This window comes from Oxyura jamaicensis, chromosome 5 (assembly GCF_011077185.1).
Source record: "Oxyura jamaicensis isolate SHBP4307 breed ruddy duck chromosome 5, BPBGC_Ojam_1.0, whole genome shotgun sequence".
NCBI lineage: Eukaryota > Metazoa > Chordata > Aves > Anseriformes > Anatidae > Oxyura > Oxyura jamaicensis.
This window is the reverse complement of record NC_048897.1, coordinates 12,968,714-12,985,390: the sequence shown is the minus strand read 5'-3', so window position 1 is coordinate 12,985,390 and position 16,677 is coordinate 12,968,714. Positions and strand designations below refer to the sequence as shown.

The 16,677-nt window shown below is 34.0% G+C and overlaps 2 long non-coding RNA genes across 3 annotated transcripts in view; one reads left to right on the top strand and one right to left on the bottom strand.

Annotated features, from left to right (window-relative positions):
• LOC118168520 overlaps positions 1 to 9,178 on the top strand; it is a 107,029-nt gene extending 97,851 nt beyond the window's left edge. Inside the window, exons 2-3 of the long non-coding RNA XR_004751620.1 lie at positions 7,948 to 8,086; positions 9,001 to 9,178. This is a non-coding gene — a long non-coding RNA (uncharacterized LOC118168520). The remainder of the gene's footprint in view (positions 1 to 7,947; positions 8,087 to 9,000) is intronic.
• Positions 1 to 16,677, bottom strand: part of LOC118168521 — a 98,755-nt gene that overhangs the window by 48,599 nt on the left and 33,479 nt on the right. Inside the window, exon 3 of one of the 2 annotated variants that reach the window (XR_004751621.1) lies at positions 14,111 to 14,793. The exons of the other annotated variant lie outside the window; for it this stretch is intronic. This is a non-coding gene — a long non-coding RNA (uncharacterized LOC118168521). Of the gene's footprint in view, positions 1 to 14,110; positions 14,794 to 16,677 lie in introns of those variants that run through there. 2 annotated transcript variants of the gene reach the window in all.

Sequence of the window (16,677 nt, the reverse complement as noted above, 5' to 3'; positions counted from 1 at the left end):
AAAGAAAGAAAGAAAGAAAGAAAGAAAGAAAGAAAGAAAGAAAGAAAAACACTCCAGATTCTACTATGGCTTTGTAACACCAAGTCTTAACTGTTTTGAGTGTCTGGATAGCTATGTACTTGGCATATAACTAACTGTATATGTGTTAGAGCACATGCAGAGGGATATCTTTTAATGTGTTGCACTTATGACAAGAGCAATGAAAGGTACATCATGGTATATTTACTTTAGAAACAAACTTGCTTTGTTACAGTAAGCATATTTCCTGCTGCTAAACTTAGAAGAGGCAGAAAATATTGCAGAGATTAATAAGGAAGGATTCTGAACAAGGAAGAGTTTAAGAATACATGTGTAAGTATTTACTCTTACAGTAAAGCTATTCTAATCCACCAGAGTGATACAGGAAGAGTGTAGAATCATGGTTAAAACCGCAGTGCAGTTTTGCTCCAGGAACTGAAAAGATAAAAGGTTTTCCTGATTTAATCTCTCCAGTCCTTGATTTACTCCTGGTTTATTGTGCTGAAATTCTTTTTACTTCAAATTAAGAATTATTGTGCCAAGATTCTTTTTACTTCAATATAAGAATTATTCATAATCAATAATGCTACTACAAATGGAAATCCAATGATATAAGAACAACAAAGAGACCTGGGGAACTACAGGCCAGTCAGTCTCACCTCTGTGCCTGGCAAGATCATGGAGCAGATCCTGTTGGAAACTATGTTAAGGCATGTGGAAAATGAGGTGATTGGTGACAGCTGACGTCTTCACTATGGGCAGATCATGCCTGACAAATATGGCGGTGTTCTATGGTGGGGTAATAACCCTGGTGGATAGGGGAGGAGCAACTGACATCATCTACTTGGACTTGTGCAAAGCATTTGACCCTGTCCTGCATGACATCTTTGTCTCTAAACTGGAGAGGCATGGATTTGATAAATCCAATACAAATCCACTTGGTGGGTATGGAACTGGCTGGATGGTCGCACTCTAATTGTTGCAGTCAATAGCTCAATGTCCAAGTAGAAACTGGTGACAAATGGTGTTCCTCAGGAGTCAGTATCGGGACTGGTATTGTTTAACACCTTTGTCAGCAACATGGACAGAGGGACTGAGTACAGCCCCAGCAAGTTTGCCAACGACACCAAGCTGTGTGGTGCGGTTGACATACTGGAGGGAAGGGATGTCATCCAGAGCAATCTGGACAGGCTTGAGAGGTGGGCCTGTGAGAACCTCATTCAAAGTTCAACAAGCCCAAGTGCAAGGTCCTGCAGCTGGGTCAGGGCAATCCCAAGCACAAATACAGGCTGGGCTGAGAATGGATTGAGAGAAGACCTGAGGAGTGTTGAAGACTTGGGAGTGTTGGTTGATGAGAAGCTCAACATGAGTAGCAATGCACTCTTGCAGCCTGGAAAGCCAATTGTATCCTGGGATGCATCAAAAGAAGCATGGCCAGCAGGTCAAGGGAGGTGACTCTCCTTCTCTATTCTGCTCTCATGAGAGGCTTTTTCCCGTGTATGAATACTCCTTTCAAGGAGTGCTGTATGCAAACACATCTGCATGTATCCATACACAGTTCAATGAAAAGGATTCTCACAGGGCGATGATAAAAACAAAAATGCTTAATTTAATGAATAGTTCATAAAATCTGTAAGCTTAATCCTGATGAAAGCAATGTCCAACATTCTCTTTAGTAAGTTTGGTTACAATTTCTTTTAGCTTTTGTCTGATAAATGAGAAATATATATATTTCATTCCCATTTCAAAAATAAGATTTATTTATCAAAAGGTTGCACTTCAGTGATCAGATCATAGGCACAAAGTTTCTCATAATATATAAGGCCTTCCAATGATCTCAGCTCTTTCTTTCATTTGTAAATCACAAGTATATCTGAACAATACTGTTTTAAAGATTGTACTGAAGGACAGAAAAAGAAAATAATACTGTGGAAGGCTGCATTTAGCTGTGATAAACACCATTTGAATCATTCAGTAAAGCGTGTGGTTACTTTGAATAAATGTGTCAATCATTTTTTTCTAAAAAGAGAGGAATTTTGTGAACTATATTAAATATTTTAATTATAAAACAATTAGCTACTATGCATAAAACTGGATTTTATTTAACCTGTTGGTGCAACAAAAAAACAACTCAAATCCCTGTAGATGATGTTGAAAAAATACATTTTTCATCCTCTTCAAGAGGATGATGATAAACCAATATAGGGTTAGTTACAATAAATTATTTTCCTTTCTTGGTTTTGCAGTGGACAAATCAATCTATTACTAAATAATACAGGACTTTGACCTGACCTGATATCAAAAACATAGTTTATTGAAGAATTTTGTTTGTGTCTTACATATCTATAAGGACTCAGGTTTCGCAACTGGATTTTGGTTCTCTACTGCCTTTTCAGAATAAAATTATAATTCATATGTTGTTATCAGGAAGGATTGGAATTTCACCTACCTTTCTGGTGACAAGAGTGTAGTCCAGGAACTATTTAATAGAGTTTGTCAGTGATTAGTAGAACATTTAATATCCAGATAAGTTAACCTATGAGATACATGAGAAAATGTCAACACAGTTTTTAACAGATATCCACACCAATACAGAGGTATGTTTCAAAATGAATAACCACTCACTCCAGGGGCTATTCTGCTAATTTATTTGGGCAACTTATTAACACCTGCTGTAAGTGAACCTGAGTCTGGAGTAATATCCAATCCTTTCTGAGTGCCCTGATTTATTATTATTAAACTTATTTCAGATGTGAATTTTCAAGGTAGACTTGAAATGTAGTGCTGGAACTAAAGAAGTCCTGTTAGGACTGGTGCTAGTATTGGGGTTAACTGCTGCTTCCTCAGCTCTCAAATGTTATTACCTAGCATTTAACCCCATTTTAGGAAGCTGAATACCAGTTGAACTCCCAAAGACTTTCAGGAAACATAAAATAAGGATCTTAAATTTTGTTTTAGTTAAGAGAATTTAGGTTATATTTAAAATCAGTTTTAAAACAATTAACTATCATTGTTCGGATTATGTTTTTGGTGTATTCACTCACTCACACCAGAAAAGAAGCAATTTAATGGAACTGTCTTATTTTCATGTTTCATTTTACACATATGGTAAAGTTTATTGGAGTAGAACAAAACAAACAGGGTTCTTTCTCAGCTACAAAAGAGGTAAAAGGAGCTGATCTATAATATTTAGCATTAGCAAAAACAGTAACTATCCATAGATTCTGAAGGGAATAATGGTATCCTGACTTAAAAATGCCAGTTTCCATCAAGCTACAATTATTTTTTAATTTTTATTTTTTTTTTAAGAGAAAGAGATCCAACTACTCTTAGAAATATGTATTCATTTTATACTGGCAGCATCAGGATACTCTGATATTCACACAGATTCTTATGTATAGAGAATGATTAGAAAATGTTAAATTTATGAGAAATCTATGAATATATATATTTTAATATATTCTGTAAAAAGAAATAATAGCAAACTTCTTTGAAGAAAGAAATGTCAACAAACCTATAACAATGAAGGTTAGTCCTGTACAGTACATACACACAAATTACTGTGACAATATTAATAACCAAAGATAGTATTTTCAAATATTATACACTGAAGTCACTGTTACAGGGAACATTGAGAAACATCTTGTAAAGGTAAAACTAAAATAATGATTCTAGATAGACTATTTCAAAGAGTCATTTCTCAAAGAGCTTGGTTATTGTACTTTAAATGATAGATTATATGGTTATAATTTATATATATATACAGATGTACATACACATTCTAATACATATATGTGTGTAAAAACATTTTTGTATATATGCATATATATATACATTTTTATATATCTATATGTATTTTCCAACTGTACATAAAATCGAAATATCTTCTCAGAATGAAGAAAATAGCTACCAAGCTTCTAATGAAATTAATTCAGATTATTTTAAAAAATATATACACATTCAGAGCCTTTAGGAGGGTTGTTTGGTGCTCCTCATTTCTTGTTCAAATTCTAGACAGGATGAATGTGTTCATGTGTGGTTAGAAAGCTGCCTGGCAGAGAAGGACCTGGGAGTATTGGTTGACAGTCGGCTGAATATGAGCCAGCAGTGTGCTCAGGCGGCCAAGAAGGCCAGCAGCATCCTGGCTTGTATAAGAAACAGCGTGGCCAGCAGATCCAGGAAAGTGATTGTCCCCCTGTACTCAGCTCTGGTGATGCCGCACCTCGAGTACTGCGTTCAGTTTTGGGCTCCTCACTACAAGAAGGACATGGAGGTGCTTGAGCGAGTCCAGAGAAGGGCTACGAAGCTGGTGAGGGGTCTGGAGAACAAGTCTTACGAGGAGCGGCTGAGGGAGCTGGGACTGTTTAGCCTGGAGAAGAGGAGGCTCAGGGGTGACCTTATTGCACTCTACAGGTACCTGAAGGGAGGCTGTAGTGAGGTGGGGGTTGGTCTATTCTCCCACGTGCCTGGTGACAGGACGAGGGGGAATGGACTAAAGTTGCGCCAGGGGAGGTTTAGGTTGGATATTAGGAAGAACTTCTTTCCTGAACGGGTTGTTAGTCACTGGAATCGGCTGCCCAGGGAAGTGGTTGAGTCCCCATCCCTGGAGGTCTTTAAAAGACGTTTAGATGTAGAGCTTAGGGATATGGTTTAGTGGAAGATTTGTTAGCGTTAGGTCAGAGGTTGGACTTGGTGATCTTGGAGGTCTCTTCCAACCTAAACTATTCTGTGATTCTGTGATTCTGTGAATTCCAAGGTCTCAAGGTACTGAGATGAAAATGCGTTTGCCAACAAGGAAGTTTTTGGAAAGGGAAGTATCAAACAAGAAAATAAAGGTTCCACTTCAAATTACCAACTGAGGAAAGTGACATTGTCTGTGCTGAGGAAAGTGACATTGTCTGTGGAGTCTATTTAAACTAGACCCTGAAGTAAAGTTGACAAGAGAATATATTTTGAATTCAGAATTCTACTTAGGATGTCACTAAGACACATGTAAGACTGTAGCTGTCAATGCAACCTGGGACAAAAATTACACAACAGTTGGGAGCAGGTAGATATCAAAGAACTATCAAAGAACGCTAGGAAAAATACTGGACTGTCATGCAAATGAATTAAGTAGCAGAAAAACAATCTGAAAACATATATATATATATATATATATATATAAATAAAATGTTGATAAAGTATACCATATATGAGAAGCTTAACAAAAAATAGGTGAAGCAGAATGTCTAATGTATAGACTGAATGTTACTGGGCGAAAATCACCCCCAAAGGTACATCTCACATTATGGAAAATATTAATTATTAATCAAATACTCTGTTGGATGAGGAATTATTTGTTTGCTCTGGTCTTCACTCCAGTTCACCATAGAGATTGTTGAAGGAATAACAATATCATCTTTTTCACAGGTATTTATTAGGTATTAAGAATTATGAAGTCAAAAGAGCAAGTGATAGAAAAGATGAAGAAACTGAGAAGCAATCAGCTGAATAAGGTATATGTATAAGTTTAGAAGGAAGTTGCAAAGGATGTGATTAAATGGTTTACAAAACTTCTGAACTCTTCAATTGAAGTGACTGATACCGAAAGTGCGGTCTTGGAAAATGGTTTCAGAAACTTTATAGCTAATAAATAGCAGAAAGTACAGAGCTGGATTACAATCTTTCATGCAACTTTTGTAGTGAAAACCTGTTTTTTTAATTTCTAGTAGAAAAATTCCTTTTATTCATTTCTGGGCCAAATTAATAATATTAATAATGTGTTACTCTCTCAAGTGCCCCATCCTCCCCAGCCCTGTGTTTCCTTAAAGCAGAGGATGCACGAGAGTATTGCAAACAACTATTCTGAAATCTGGAGGCAGAATGAAACTGGATTGAATTACTTGACATCTCCCTCGTCATTCCTAGGAAAACATCTCTTTGAGTTCTGTGATTCCCACCTGCAGCAAGGTGCCTCAAGCCAAGAACAAAATATAACAGCTTAAAAGTACTTTAGTGAATTTATTTCTGAGTGTGATCATTTGGAGAATATGATTTCTACTACTAGTGAAAAAAAAAAATAGTTTTCATATTAACATGTTTTTAAGTTTTTTGTTGTAGTTTTTAGGAAATTGTTCATAAAATATTAACCGCTAGAATGACTTTTTTCCAGGAATGCATTAATTCATAAGCACGGTTTTGGAGCATGTACTACAACACATATTCTCAGGGGATTTCTGAAGTAGAAAACTATTTTATTGTAAATTGCAACAGAAACTACAGAAAAAACAAACAAACAAACAAACAAACAAACAAACTAGTTTTATTATTAGGTGCCTAAATAAATGAAAAATCCAGTAGATATAAGATATGAGTAATTTTTTTATAAAATAATATAATAGTTATTAGCCAAATATATTAACCTGGCTTTTGTGACTAATGAAGACTTTGTTGAATCATGTGGTGGATAAGGGATTATGATCAAATGTGAGAGGAAAGTTCCAATGTAAGATTGAAATGAAACACTAACTATTCATTTGTGTGAACATGCTGGTCAGTGTGAGTTTCAATAACATGCTTCCTAGTTGTTTTTATTTTGTCATATACCCTATTTTTTTTTATTTTATTTTTTCCCCATTTAGCATCATTAGATCTAGGACTTGATTTTCCTAAATAATTAAACTTCTAAAAGGTACGCACAGAATTTATCACAAGGCATTACTTATTCCTGGGCCTAATCACAAAGATTTTGTATGATTAATAGTTAAAGGTATTAAATGTGTTAAATTAGTTAAATGTGGAAAGATGTGAAATCCCATGGACAGTTTAAGTTCTGTTAAATTTTTCAGATTTAATGTTCAAATTGAGCTTCTCTGTCTATAATGTTTCTGTACCAAGTTAATAGGGTTTGTATAGAAATGAAAAATAGCAAATAAAATTAAGGTTAAAAAATACTTTCCAGCTTAAAAGCTGTAAAAAAGAATAACATTATTATTGTTATTTTTATTCCTTTTGTTAGGATGGATATTTGCATTTGTTTCTGTTCATTCATTTCCCAGCAGGTGTCTCTGTACTGCAGCTTTACTGAAAAAGCAGCTAATTGCATGAAAATGTAAAAAAAAGAAAAAAGAAAAAAAAAAAAAAAAGAGAAAGAAAAGAAAGGTGGGTGAATTAAACCTTACTATGACATTACATGCTCCTAAATAAAATAAAATAAAATAAAATAAAATAAAATAAAATAAAATAAAATAAAATAAAATAAAATAAATATAAATATAAAAAAGACTATAGAGAGACAGAGCCTTGTTTAAAGTGGTTTCAGGTACAATCATACGCACGTATACAGAACCAAAACAGGCTTATAAACTACTGATGTTAACAAGAAGAGATATTTAAAGTGTTGCACTGAAAAAGCAAAAGTAGAAAGACTAAAGACTAAGTTTTTTGTAAGTTCTAGAAAAATGAATAATGTCTCCTCCTTAAACATATATAAATTTATAACCTGTCTTACGAATGCTGGGGTTTATCTTCATCAGCAGCTAGAGTGAAAATGTGAAAGTCTCATTCTCTGCAACATCTCAAAGAATGTTCCAGCCTTTGCTGGGAATATTAATGTGGAGGTTAATGAAGACTGCAGGAGTCTAGAAGGACTGAAGGTAGAAAAACTTAAATAACAAAAGAAAATTATAGTTATGGATAAGTATTCCATTTTGCCTTGGCTTTGGGCAGACCAAATTAAATTGTTTTAATTTGCAACCAGATGAAAAAAAAAAATATAATAATAATTAAAAAACTTAATTGGCAACATATAATCTTCTTAGCCAAAGAAAATTTGTGCTTTGATGGATCTCACTTGTATTTCTGCACTGATATCTAAATGGAATGAAAAATCCCAATTTAACATATAAAAAGACTAAAATTCTGTATTTCCTTTGATTTTAATTGCAGATTTCATGGGGACCAGGACACTTTAGATGAATAACCGATGATGCTGAGAAACCTCTGAAATTCCATATACATTCCACAACTTAGCATTAAACCTCTGCAAAGCTGTATTTTAAAGTGTTATTGTTCACAAGGACTCAAGGTGAGTATAAGCTAATACTCCCCAGTTTGTCCATTAATCCATAGTTCACTGTTTGATAAGAGCTCAATGATCCATAAAAAGGAACAACATGAAGAGTCTTATTGATTGTCTCATAAAAAGGGTAAAGAAGTGACAGATGACAGACACACTTAGACCTTTGCAGCAGCAGTTACAGTATTCATGGTACACTAGTTATAACAATTTGTAGTTTTAGCACAGGAACAGGAAGTGATATAACACACAATGTGTCATTTTCATCAGATTTATTTCTTATACACACAGATATTAATTATAGTTTTAAAAATGCAATGGGATTAAATAGGATTACATGATCACAGTTGAGATCAGACTCTGAACTAGAATGTTCATAAAGAACATTGTTTCCTGTATAGCCTCACATACAAGGCAGAGTATGGCATTTACATTCTTGGCTTTTGTATTTTTTATTTATGGACTCTAACTGTTCAATATTATTTATAAGGATTCTCTCAAATCCCAGTGCCTACTCAAATGTGAAGTTATATTGGCCATAAATCATGGTTCTTATTATTGTGGCTTTGCTGCCACATTAATTCTTAAACTTTAAACATAAGAGCAAAGAATAGAACATGGGAAGTTAATGACTCATAGAAGACCTTTACCTCATAGTGCTGTCAAAATCCAAAAGTTTAAAAGTCAAGTTGGGGAAACAACATTCTGCAATAAAAACAAATCTAGTGCTGAGAAGCAGTTTAAGTGCTGCAGCCTAAAGCCCTTATCCAGACTTTGGACGCTTACCTCTAACTTTTTTTTCTTTTTATTTTTTTCTCAGTATTTCTGTTATGAACATTTACTATGCCTTCAAAACCTCTGCTAGATTGTACCTTTTCTTGCTTCTTCCTTACCTCTTTTTTTTTGCATTTTTTTTTCCACAGGGTCCTGCCCCACTATGGCATACTGCCTTGTTGACTGTTTCCTATTCAAATTTACAGAACATGAAGAACATGCACAGAAAATAGCTAGACCTGCCAAAAGAGTCTACAGATGTTTAATGTGTTGGTTTCTGCAGTGGAAAGTCCTTTCTTCCCTCAGAAGTCCCTCTAAGGGAAAAAACAAAGGGAAGTAAAACAATACTGAGCTTGTTTTCAGTTCAGTAAGGGAAAAGAACTCACTGAATCTTCTTCCTTGAAAAGCAGCTGGTTCTTTGGTGTAAGAAAAGATGAGAAGAAATACATAGAAGGAGGTAAAAATCCCTGATCTTCCTTCAGTTCCATCTCTGTATAAAATTGTTTGCAGGACTGAACATCGGCATTGGAAGAAAGCAAAGAAAACAGTTCTTTCAGCTAACAGTGGCTTAGAGTGCTTAATGGTGAAGCTAGCTATCTGTGCCTTTAGATCAAAGTTGGAAAATATTAAAATGATCTTGATTTAAGGTGTTGCTGTAAAGGTCATGTTTTTTTTTGTTGTTGTTTGGTTTTTGTTTTTGTTTTGTTTTGTTTGCTTGTTTTTCCTAAAAGGATAGATAGATCTGCTGGACTATAAACACATATTCATTTGCCAGTTACTTTTATCATGCATGATTAAAATTTCAGTCCTTCACATGGTTGTCTATGCTGGCCATATTCTATTGTTCTTAGTTAATTTCATTCCAAAAAAAAAAAAAAAATCAGTCTTTAATAAGGGTTGCTGATTTAAGGTTGAGTTGCTTTATTTTATGAAACAAATGGGTGGATAAAAGGGATATATAAATACGTATATTTCCTTTCAAGGACACCTAGTAGTTAGTATTCAGTTGATAAAACTAGTTAGTACTTGCCAATGTAAAATGGTTATTTCAAGATCAGTCAAATAAAATCTGGAATAAAAAGTGTTGTGGACTCAGTTGCAGAGTGGACTTTATGATATTGAGTGTATACTTGCCAAAAGGCAACTTATTTTGTTCATCTGACTTCTAAAAGTTTGATTTTTGCTGTGTACTGAATAAAAGGTAGGGGGTCCTATTCAGTTACAGCAATACCATCACAATCCAGCACTCAGGAGTATACATGCCAAGTTCATGCTTATTTTAAATATGTGTTGAAGTGCTTTTCTGAATCAAAACCATAATTGCAGTAATTTATTTAGATCATACTATGGTTTCTTAAAGGAAAGCAAATCCCAGAAGGAATGATATCAAGAAAAGCCAACATTTATTTCTTAGACTTTTTTTTTTCTCTGTGATAGTGTTTACTTCTGCCTTTTATATTTTTTTAACATATTTGTCATAAGGAAGTGTATACAAGAATACAAAACATAAATGATACTAGCTTGCAAATTGTATTAAAACAGCAGCGGTTTTGCTGTCATCGCTTCATATCCTTCTTTAAATATCCCATGTCACTAAGTCATCACAGTCTTTGGAAGTGTGACGTGGAATTTAGCCAATGAGCGGTTTAAATTAACACTTTCCAGCACTATCATTCTGAACCTAGTCAAGTTTTCAAATATATCATCTACCAGAGTACACAAGGCCAACCAGAGGTACAGAGTATCATGATTCTGCAGATGGAGAAGAGAGGGCATGTTGGATGGAATGACTGTCTGGCAGTCCTGGCAGTCATGCAGGATGTTCCCTCAGGAACAATTTCTCATGAGTGTTCGTTCCCTTCTGCCTTCATTACCATGTGAGTGATTGAGCTTCTGGAAGTCTGTTTGCCAAAACACATCATATTGTTCTGTTTTGCCAGTGAATGAGCAGGTGGCAGTGATGACACAGAGCCAAGTTAATGCATACTAAGGAGCCTGCTAGGGTCAGCATGACCTTTTTTTCTTTTTTTATTATTTATTTATTTATTTATTTATTTATTTATTTATTTATTTATTTTTAACTTCATGACATTATAGAAGCTGAGGTGCTAATTTACAGAATAGCTTATCAGTCTCCATAACCAGCCCCAGATGACGCTAATCTCTAATCCTACATCAGATATTATGTGAGTGGCAATGCACTTGAGCTGGCTAGAAAACCAAGGGAAAATAAAAAAGATCAATGATGAACAATTATTTTGTCATTGCATTATTTTTTTGATCATAATGTTTGGTAACTGTGAGGAAGGCCATTTTTCTTGTTGGGGCTTTAAAAAAATAAAAGGAAGATATGGACTCTGAAAATAGCATAGAAAGTGAAATTGTAGGCCACTTAACCTGCACTGTCAGAGTTTGTACTTGATATGAAACTTCCCATAGTTTATACTTGGGAACAGAGCCATGTTACATGACAATCAGTAGACTCTACATTACTTAGATACTTTGTAGATGGACTCCCTCACATATTTATCACAAAGAACCCATTCAACCTAATGAAAGGGCAAGACAATGTGTTGCACATGCCCAGAAAAAAAATTTACACGTTAGACAGGTGACAGACAGGTATAGCCACAGAGATAAGTAGCAAAATATTTACTGAGATTTAATTTCTTTAAGTGCTTCAGAAACTTAGTTTAAATTAGGCATCTATTTTAATGGTCTATTGAAAAATTGTTAATTATTGAATAGATTAAGTGCACTTAATTAATTTTTAATTTTGAATCCTTTTGGTCAATCTGTTTTTTCTACGGGGAGTCCGGTAAAACTGAAGTACTGTGAAGCTGCTAAATGAAAGATTATAGTATTTTTTTTCTTTTCTTTTTAATTTTTATAAATATTTTGATTTTACATGGGAAGTGAGTCTCAGGCTTGGTCCCTGAATGTGACAGCAACAAACTAGTGAAGAGAAAGCTAAATGTGAATGTGAATGTGAATTTGAATGTGAATGCGCATGAGGTGGGAAATATGAAGAGATGGTCAGACTGGAGGGGAGTTTATGTTAAGTACCACACCTTTGAAAAACAACACTTTGAAGTGTTTTCTCTAAAACTTTCAAAGGGATAGAAACTGAAAAAGAGCAAGAGATAACTAGAGGATAAGTACTAGGAGGATAAGCCACATGGAAGATAAAGCTCTCCTTTGTAGCAACAGTGTGAGCCTTTTAAAATCTAGCTGATTAGATAGCATGCACAACAATTGCACAATTAAACATACAGTATACACCATTCTCCAAGTGCCACTACTGTGCAGGTAATGTGAATTGATGGCTGTAGTGTGCTATATGCATGTAGAATTATTAACATTTTTTTATTATTTTTTTTTTAAATAATAAGGAGCCATCAGAGTGCTTTTTAAATTGCATAAATGGGGACCAGTTTATCAACTACTAAAATGCAGCCATTGTTACTGTGAAAACCTGGAACACTTTCATAATGCACAGCTGAGAAAGAACTGATTAAGCAAATTGGATTTGTAGGAAAAATTGAGTCAAACAGAATGCAATTGTTTATGGAACTAGGATAAACACTCATGAAAACCAAAAGGTCTGATCAGCAATAACTGAAATCAATAAGCATCATCAGGATTCTTTGTAAAGCATAATTGTTAGAACTAGAAATAAAGGAATAATAGCATAAAAAAGGAAGAACTGCAAGGCTTCCAAGTGTAAGAGCTGAAGTATGGAACTTGTTTCTGAGACAAATTATTTACTCATCTTCCAAATGACTTAATTGCATTTTCTGGCCTGAAGTGGAGGGGTAGAGAAAAATAAAATAAAATAATAAAAAATAAATAAATAAAAATAAAAAGGAAAAAAAAAAAAAAGAGACCTGAAGTCACATTGTCACATTTTCACCTGTCTGTGAAGTAAATGACACAATCTTGAAGAATATGCATTAATAATATATATTATTTGTGTTGATAAATGACAAAAACATAGATTTTGCATGAATTTGTCTCATGTTTCTCTTCTCTTAGCCCTCTAATTTCATCTACAGTGACTTTGTCATGCAAACTGTCCTTTAGAACCTACCATCTTCTTTCTCCTCTTCAAGTTTATCTAGACAATCTGTGCCACCTGTTACTGGAGTCTACATATGTAATGAACTGATCATATTTTTTATGTTTTTTTTTTTTTTTTTTTTCCAAAGATCTTTATGCTTCAACACACATAAACTTTATCTGCTGTAAATATGCAAAACATGACTCATTTTCTTGAAAATATATACTGCTTTGGCATTAAAGATTAATTTATTTGAAATTGTCTTAAATATCTGATTTATAAGATAAGCTTGATGTTAGCAACAACTAAAGTATCAAGTCTTTGTGCAAATGAAGAATGAAAACTTTCTGTCAAGATGGTAATTTTCTACTTGTATATTTGTGTTTTTTCAAACAGTGCTTTGACAGTTTTGTGGAGGTGGAAGAGCTTGAGCAAACTGTGAAAGATAATCTGATGTATTTACTCTGAACAAGTTGTAACAATACTAACAATCAGGAAAGGATAAGAGGAAAGCTCGGCATGGGGCTTGGTAGGAGAGTAAGTTTTCTGATCTTTCAAAAATAGGACAGATTATCAAAGAAGAAAGAGTTACAGATTATGGTATAGGAAAAGAAAGTTTATAGTAAAATATGAGCTCTTCAATTTTCTATGCCTGAACTGGAACATTTTTTCGAGACTCATTTTTTTTTTTTTTTTCACTTGTGATATCTGTATTTTGCAAACAGCAGAGTGAACAGTTCGCCTCTGAAATCTGATAGATTCTAAATTACAGTGTCTTGTAGTTACTTAGATGTGTTTTGAATTACAATTTTTGCAGAATGACATAAAGAAAAAATAATCTGTAGCTATAGTTTCACCAGTGTCCAAATTCAATAAAAAAAAAAAAAAAGTCAGCATCCTTTGACAGGCTCTGCAACTTTTTTAGCTATAAAGTTTGAGACAAAGAAAAGAAAGTAGGGAGATGTAGGTGACATCTTTTGACATGATTAGGAATAACAGATGTTTGTGATTTGAGTGTGTCTCAGTTCTTGCTTTAGTACCATTATGATATTAAATTAGTGATGGAAAGGCAAGTCCCAGTAGTAAACCACAGCAAAGATATTGCTAACATTAGGTAATTGGTTGTATATTAATGTTTAATTAATAATCTTGAGATAGCAAATCAAATATTTTCATGAGCTTCAACAAGCAATCACTAAAAAACAGTATCCAAAGATGTGTCAATAAAAAAATTGTCATTCATGTCACAGTCTTTTAAAAGCTTTGAAAAGTCTTTATGAAGAGGAGAAGCTTTTTCCCAAGAAATTATTCAATTTTTAGAACAACTTGAATTTCTTTAGGTTCGTCTTTTTTCTGCATTTGGATTTTTTTCTTGCTTTTTAGCAATATTCAGTTTTTGTCTCTACTTAATCTTAGGTAGAAAGTTTCATATAGTTATTTCAGTCTATTTATTTCAGAATGAGAAACACTGGCTAATACAGGAAAAATCTAAAATGTTCCAAAATCTGGGGATATATAGACAATCATTTTCAGAGCTTTTACTTACTATTTCTTTAATATATATTTATAGTGTAAAATAAGATCACTGGATCACAATGTGAAAAACTTTCCCCATAGCAAGTGAATAAATCTGTACTTGTTACTGCATCTTCAGTTGCATTGAACTGTATTACATTCACAATTACTGATACTGATATCTTCTACTCTACTCTCAAAAATGTTTTTTCCCTTGTTTCCTGGTGCCTGTACTCATTTCTCCACACCACTTGGTTTCTACTTAATGCTGTCACAAGGGAGTCAAAGCAAAATTTCTGCTGAATTTGGAGACAACCAGCTGATGGAAGTTATACATGAGATTCTAGTTTTGTTGAGAACATCTTTCCTTCAATAAAAATAAATAATAATAATAATACATAATAATACTAAGTATGGACTTTATGGATTCTTCAAAACCAACTTCATATATTTACTCAAACAAGTACAAGGTTTTAGGTTAGATGTTAGGAAGAGCTTCTTTACTGAAAGGGTTGTGAGGCATTGGAACAGGCTGCCCAGGGAGGTGGTGGAGTCACCATCCCTGGAAGTCTTCAAAAGACGTTTAGATGTAGAGCTTAGGGATATGGTTTAGTGGGGACTGTTAGTGTTAGGTTAGAGGTTGGACTCGATGATCTTGAGGTCTCTTCCAACCTAGAAATTCTGTGATTCTGTGATTCTGTCTTAGGTGTTATCACAGCTACAGTCCACCAGCAGGGAGCCTATGGGAACCATCATATCCCTCTATGTTTTCTTTTCAGATATCTTAAACTATATCTCAGTTATTGTTTCCAAGGGGCCTTTTTTATACAAAACACTTTGAAATGCTCAGTCATGTATCAACATATTTGATTTGAAATGTTTCAGTGTTGGCAAGAATCTTTCCATCTATTCTTAAGCTAAGTGAATAGTCTGTACTTTTCCTTGTCTTGATAATATCTCATTTATGGTGTTTCCATGGACCTGTACAGGACTGTTGGTGAGCTGTTCTACCATATTAAGCATTTTTTCTCTTTTACCATTTCAAGGCTTTGTCATAATTTTGCAAACAAAATAGTGTTTGCCTTTTTTGCTCAGTTTTGTCCATAATATCAACAATATTGGGGTTTCTATCTACTTATTTATTCTTTAGATCTTAGCAGTGAGAAGAGAAAAAGCAAGGAAATACATTTCATAGTATTCGTGTTAAACTATATTCTTGTCCTGAGGACATTAACAACTGTTGAGATTTGATGCAATGTAAAATGATTCTACAATGTCGGTTTGCTCTATCAATCATTTTAGTCTATCAAACCAAAGATCTAGCAAATATCTGGGGTCTATCAATCACCTTTGAAATTGACTGAGCATTAATGTGAAGTAATTTTCAACCAACATGTTCAGTATAAATGCTCTATGTGAAATCTCTTGGTCTTGAATGCAGGTTGTTCTTCAAAATTTATATGCTTTGTTTATTAGAGCAGTATGATTTCTTTTTAGCTTTTGAAACCAGTGACTGATTTCAGGGTTATTCCACATTTCAGTCTATAACCACATATCTCCTTTCACACCGTGCTTTCACACTGCAAAGCACAACTGCTTTCCAGTGTTTTATTTGCTTTCTTATTCTTTGCCTCTCCTCATTTTTTATTGTTCTTAACATTCTTTTCTAGTGTTCTCCTTTGACTAGTTCTGTTTTCCTTGGCTTTAAGTATTGAAGCTTGAATTTCATTGTGCAACCTATTTCTCTTCCATTCTAGTTTTTGTCTCCGTGTCTCATATCAACTCAGTTCAGTTCAGTTGGGATTTCTTTCTCAGAGTCATTTCCAGTTTGGCAAAGTTAAAATTGTGGCTGTCCTTGATATGACTGTTCAATGTGCTTTTACATTTGTTTGAATATAATCTATTTGATTTTCTGAATTCACCATCTGCTGAGTTGTGTTTGTTAGGTAACATGAAGTTGGATAAAACTAGGCTTTTCACTAAACATAAATCATTGAAATTTTCATCATTTTGATGATGATTTCCTTTCAATGCTTTCCCAACGCTCTATACAATTCTTGGTTATAGCATCCTAAACTGACATTTACAATATATAAATCATGTTTGATTTTCTTCTAAACAAACAATAAGGGTAAATGTGGGAGGTATCTTAGTTCATTATGGTTATGTTTCTGTGAAAAGGAATAGCATGTCTTCATTGACATCCTTCCCTACTGTTGTTGAGTTTGGATATTGTAGTGGTTGATCAAAA